Genomic DNA, 6,451 nt, shown 5'->3' with positions numbered 1-6,451 from the left:
TAAATTTACACATGTTCATTTCAAAATTACAATCAAGAGCATCCTTGTTTGCCCACTAGTCTTGCAATCTAGTAGTAAGGAAAGACACCGAGAGCAATTATATATATTAAAACCAGTGCCACCTTTTCTAAAAGTCATGGCACAACCATTAACTGTCATGACTAATAGTTTCAATTTTAATAACTTACTCTTTAGTCTAGTTATCTAAATATTAGACTTTTAAGTTGGGTTTTACTAATTATTTGCTTCATTTTCATTGTTTAAAAATGGAGATGACTATATTGTTACAGCTAATTTGAAATTCTTTTCCCCAAGAAAAAAATAGTTGCACTCTTCCTTAGTGTTATATAATTTGAGTTCATGATTAGCATATATCTTTGTATCACAGTAAACTCAAATTCTTTTTAAGAAAGGTTTAACTATATCTGCTAGTACTGACTGCCTCTCTTCTCAGCAGAAGTATCGTACTATGTCCTTCTATGCAGGTACCTATCCTTGTAAGAGTCTTGAATTTTCATAAAAGATGTCAACCTTTCCTCAGATTGGATAATATTAAAGCCAATGTTTATGCATTTACCTGGCAAACTTAAGTATACTTAGGTTATATGCTAAATGAGTTAATTCACTAAAAAGACTAATTGGAAGTTTAGTTTGATTAATGACTATTGTTAAATTTATTAAAGTAAAAAATTTTAAATCCCCATTCTTCCTTAGACTTATAGATTTAGGTTACCCATCAAAACATTTATTTACAACCTAGCAGATTTTAGCAATTAACAGTGTGTCCGTAAACTCATGGTGCACTTTTGACCGGTCACAGGAAAGCAACAAAAGAAGATAGAAATGTGAAATCTGCACCAAATAAAAAGAAAATGCTCCCAGTTTCATACCTATTCAGTGCAGTCCGATGTGGCTCACACACAGATTTTTTAGGGCTCCTTTGGTAGCTATCCCGTATAGCCTCTACAGACTCGTCACTGACTGATGGCCTACCAGAACGGGGTTTCTCCACCAAACTGCCAGTTTCCTTCAACTGCTTATCCCACTGAGTAATGTTATTCCTATGTAATGGCGCTTCGTTATAAATGCACCAATATTCATGTTGCACTTTGGTCATGGATTCGAATTTAACAAGCCACAGACCACACCGAACTTTCCTCTGTATCGTCTACATCTCAACTGGCATGGCCGTGGGCTGCTCTGCTGTATACACAGTGTTACGTCATCTGTGCATGCACACATGCTGCCACATCATCCTACAGAAACTGGAGGGTTTTCCTTTTATTTGGTGCAGATTTCACATTTCTATCGTCTTTTGTTGCTTTCCTGTGACCGGTCAAAAGTGCACCATGACTTTACAGACACACTGTATTTCTAAAGGGCCACTGAATAATATTAAGTTGTACTAACAAACTTAGCAAAACACCTTTCAAAATGTTACATAGCATTTATCAAAATTGTGATTTTTGCTTCCTCCTTAAAGTTCTTTTCTCTGACTTAATACAAATTGCCAATACAAAACTCATAAACACAATGAAGTTTGTAAATATTGTGAACTTGACAAAATTTCTTAAATCTGTAAGACTGAATTAATCACTCAGTTATATATTTTGCTTTAAAGTTGTAGGGGCTGCCAAGCTTATCCTGTTACATATTTATAACTACTTAAAAGAGCAAATATACAAAATTCTTTTTTAACACAAAAAGGTCAATACTATGCTTTTAATGTCTTAAGCTTACAAGAACATCTTTATTATAATTTAAAATCTAATATTATGCTTCAGCTGAAATATATTTAATAAATATATTAATTGTAATAAATATATATAAACCTACTGCCTGAGTCAAAGTAGAACAGAGTGAATATCTATGTCAAATCTACCTCAGTTCTAGCCTCTTTCCATCACCCTCCTATAGCCCAGACATACCCACCACCAATATACACATATTATTATTTTATCATTACCTTGTCCACTTTTTTTTTTTTTTTTTTTTGTATTTTTCTGAAGCTGGAAACTGGGAGAGACAGTCAGACAGACTCCCACATGCGCCCGACCAGGATCCACCCGGCACGCCCACCAGGGGCGAAGCTCTGCCCACCAGGGGGCGATGCTCTGCCCCTCCGGGGGGTCGCTCTGCCATGACCAGAGCCACTCTAGCGCCTGGGGCAGAGGCCAAGGAGCCATCCCCAGCGCCCGGGCCATCTTTGCTCCAATGGAGCCTTGGCTGTGGGAGAGGAAGAGAGAGACAAAGAGGAAGGAGGGGAGGGGGGTGGAGAAGCAAATGGGCGCTTCTCCTATGTGTCCTGGCCGGGAATCAAACCCAGGTCCCCCGCACGCCAGGCCGACGCTCTACTGCTGAGCCAACCGGCCAGGGCACCTTGTCCACTTTTATGTGTATAATATTTTATTCCATATGTATACACCCCTAAACAAAATATTGATTTTCTCCTACTGGGACTTTGTGCTATTTTTTAAATCTTGTATATAACTCTCATTCATTTCCTGGTTATAAGTGTCATTCACATGAAACCAGACCTCTGTAAATGATAACTACTCAATTTTTATTCTTCTCACACCTAGAGAGATTCGTATTTCCCCTAACTACTACACTGAAATGATTTAAATATTTTCTAGATCCTGGTTTTCAAAACTTTAGGAGGGATTTCTATCTTAGAACACATTATAAAATTCTCTGTTCAGAGAAGTCTTACCAAAATTAATTATTTGATTACATTTTATATTTTGTCTCTTAAGATATACAGATATGTACATATCTAACTCTAAAATATAAAAACTTTAAGTTTAAAGACTTGAAATTTATAGATCATGCTTTGCTTCATGGATAGGTGTCATTCAAATATTACAGATTTTAAAAATTATATTATCAATAGATTAACATTGGGAGCTCTCAAATTGCTTTGTTTATTTGGGATCCTTCTCCCACACCAAAAAAAAATTTTTTTTTTCAGTGCAGGCGTTTTAAATTACTCTAATTTTATATCATAAACCACTTCTACTATCTACCAATCCTCATAGGGTTAGACTCCATACCTTATTTAATCCTCATTAAAACAAAGTAATCAATTTACATCTATTTAGGTTAAAAATAAACATTTTAAGATATTTGCTCTTAAAATGAGATAAACTAAACCCTGCACCTCCAGGCCTACATTAGGCATTTCTATCCCTACCCTATTTAACCTAGGAACTGGAAAGCTTAGACAGGGGTATTTTGGAAACCCAAACATCTATACATTAGACATTCCTTTTTGAAACTCAAGTGTTCTCAAATTTCAGCATGTTTAAGAATTATAGAATGGAATTGTATACAAAATCATGGATATTTCACTTTACAGGGGATTTAAGAAATTTTCAAAAGTAAATCTAGCTGCAGGCACTTACTGTAGAACCCAGCCCTTACTTAAGGATGTTTTCTACTATAAACTTTTAATTCACTCCTTCTAAACACCTTTCAGATGTTCAGCTGAGAGAAACAATTTTGTGAAGGATGGTCTATAGCCATCACTAAAACAGACAGCCTTAACTGAGGAGTCCATGAATAGTTTTAGGTCATAAAATGCCCCAAAATTATATGTAAAATTTAATTTCTGTAGACATTTTCATTGCTTTAATTAGATTTTCTAAGTCTGCAATTCCAAATATTTTTCATATCATAATACAAATAAAATATTATAATATCTATATAACACAATAGGGAAAAGTGGAGGGGTCTAAGGAAATCTAAGCAGAAAGTGATTTAAAATTTTATTATACTTTTTTATATTTGCAATTATAAGCATGAAATGTAAAGCATTAGAAAAGGAATAATTTTGGACATAATGTTCAAATGGACATAAATGTTCAAATAAAATACTTTTAAATATTTAATAAAATATTTAGCTTGCTTTTGTGAACATAACTTTTCAATATCAAGTTTAATTCTTAAAACGACTAGATGCAGTTCTTAATCTTTAAGAATAATGTGCTCAAAATCTTGAGAGTCACTCTCCATGAGAAAATCTGTTTGTACAAAAACATAACAAAAACTGTACAGCCAGTTCAAAATAAAGTAACAGGAACCAGATTTACCTTCCCACTTGAAACAAACAATAATTCCACCTAGAATAAATGAAAGGAAGATATCTAAGACACTGGACATCAGGCAACAAAAGGTAGTGATCCTTGAGACACAGGAAAAACAATGATTTGAGATCTATGATTGCTCATGCCTAAAGCACTGGAAGAATTTCAGAAAAAGATGTAGAGGGGAAACCCAAGAAGAACCCAGGGGACTCCCTGAGTTGAGGAGATAGAGGTCAGAGTGCAGGGAGATCAAGGCAGCTGGAGTTCATAGACAGAATAGCATAGAAAAGAGACTGTACAGAGAGAACCCCAAAGGTCTGCAGATGGTCCCACAAAATTATTCAGCAAAGTACTGATTGGTGTGTGCATGTAATAACTACTCAAAGCCAGGAAGAAAATTCTCTGAAAGCATAAAAGAGAACTAGTAATTCACAAGACATTCAGAAAAATAATTAGGAAGATTTTGATAGAGTAAAAGGGAACAATTAGCCCTAGAGTGAATACATTCTGGACTCATCCAACAAATCATAAAATTATGTCTCAAAAGGATGAAACAGACTGCCAAGGAAAAAAACACATTATTTACAAGAATATAAAAATATTCACACCCAAAATTAAAATTTACAAGGTTTAGTATCCAATCAAGGATTACCAGGCATGCAAAGAAGAAAGAAAAATAAAACTAAAATGAGGATATTAATTAATCAATTCAAACAGAACTAATAATGACGTGTTACAGCTCATTGTCAAGAACATTGAAATGGTTATTCAAACTGTATTCCAGATAAGTTTAAAAGCTAAGTAGAGACATAAAAGCTATAAAAAGCACTCAAACCATTATAGATAAAAATTACAATGTCTGAAAAAAAATATATACTGGATGGGACTAGTGGCATAGTAAACATTACCAAAGAAAAGATTAGTGAACTATAAAATATGGTAATTGAAAAACAAAATACAAAGAGAAAGATCTAATTTAAAAAAAAAAAAAAAAAAAAAAAAAGGCCCTGGCCAGTTGGCTCAGTGGTAGAGCATCGGCCTGACGTGCAGGAGTCCTGGGTTCGATTCCCAGCCAGGGCACACAGGAGAAGCGCCCATCTGCTTCTCTACCCCTCCCCGTCTCCTTCCTCTCTGTCTCTCTCTTCCCCTCCCGCAGTCCAGGCTCCACTGGAGCAAAGTTGGCCTGGGCGCTGAGGATGGCTCTATGGCCTCTGCCTCAAGCGCTAGAATGGCCCTGGTTGCAATAGAGCAACGCTCCAGTTGGGCAGAGCATCGCCCCTGGTGGGCATGCCAGGTGGATCCTGGTCGGTCGCATGCGGGAGTCTGTCTGACTGCCTCCCCGTTTCCAACTTCAGAAACAAACAAACAAACAAAAAAAAAAGCAGCAGTGAAATATGGAGAAATTTCAAGTACCCAATATAAATGTAATTGGAGTCTCTTAAAAAAAAAAGCAGAGAGGTGGTAGAGAGAAATATACTTGAAGAAGAATATTTCCAAATTGGGCAACACTATAAATCCATAGATCCATTCAACTAAGTCCAAGCACATAAATTATACATTAAGAACAGCATAACCAAATTGTTCAAAACCAGTTTTAAACAGTGAATTTTAAAAATAGCCAAAGAAAAGAGAGATATTTACATGTGTACCTCATTTTATGGCATTTCACTTTATTATCTCTGCTTCACAGATGTTGTACTTTTTACAACTTGACAGCAAGATCCTCTACCAGCAAAAGAGTAAGTACTTGCTTTATTGTAATACTGATTTCATCGTGGTAGTCTAAAACCAAACTTGCAAAATCTCTGAGGTATGTCTATAATACAGAGGAACAGAAATTAGCATAATGATCAGTATCTTGTAAGAAATAATTCAAGTGAAAACAGTAAAATATTATCTTTCAGTACTAAAAAAAAGTGTCAACAATAGACTTCCATATCCATCAAAAATGTCTTTCATAAAGCCAAATTAAAGACATTTTCAGACAAAATTTAAAAGAAATCATCTCTTTCACCTTACATAATATATGATAAATGGAACTTGTTCAGTCAGAATGAAAATAATATCAGCTGGGTTATGAATCTACACAAGGAAATGAATAGCACTAGAAATCATAACTACATGGGTAAACTTATAAAATTGCTTATTATTTTAATCTATTTAAAAGATAACTGACAGTTTAAATACAAAGACCATATTGGAAAATGAAATTATGCTATTTTAAGATTCTTATACATAAATGAAGTGGTATAATATTGTTTATAAGTAAACTGAAATAAGATAAAGATGTCTACTATAAACCCCAAAGGACAGCTAAATTGGCCAGATATCTATAGCTAATACCACTTAAAAGGAGATAATAAGGT

General features: G+C 34.8%; 1 non-coding gene across 1 annotated transcript; it reads left to right on the top strand.

Moving 5' to 3' along the window:
- Nucleotides 1-5,089: 5,089 nt before the first annotated feature.
- TRNAV-GAC (transfer RNA valine (anticodon GAC)) lies at nt 5,090-5,165 on the top strand. The gene has a single exon. It is a non-coding gene; the product is annotated as a tRNA-Val (tRNA).
- Nucleotides 5,166-6,451: the final 1,286 nt, after the last annotated feature.

The sequence above is a fragment of the Saccopteryx leptura genome, chromosome 4 (assembly GCF_036850995.1).
Source record: "Saccopteryx leptura isolate mSacLep1 chromosome 4, mSacLep1_pri_phased_curated, whole genome shotgun sequence".
NCBI classification, from domain to species: Eukaryota; Metazoa; Chordata; class Mammalia; order Chiroptera; family Emballonuridae; genus Saccopteryx; species Saccopteryx leptura.
This window is presented reverse-complemented; position numbering and strand designations above follow the sequence as displayed.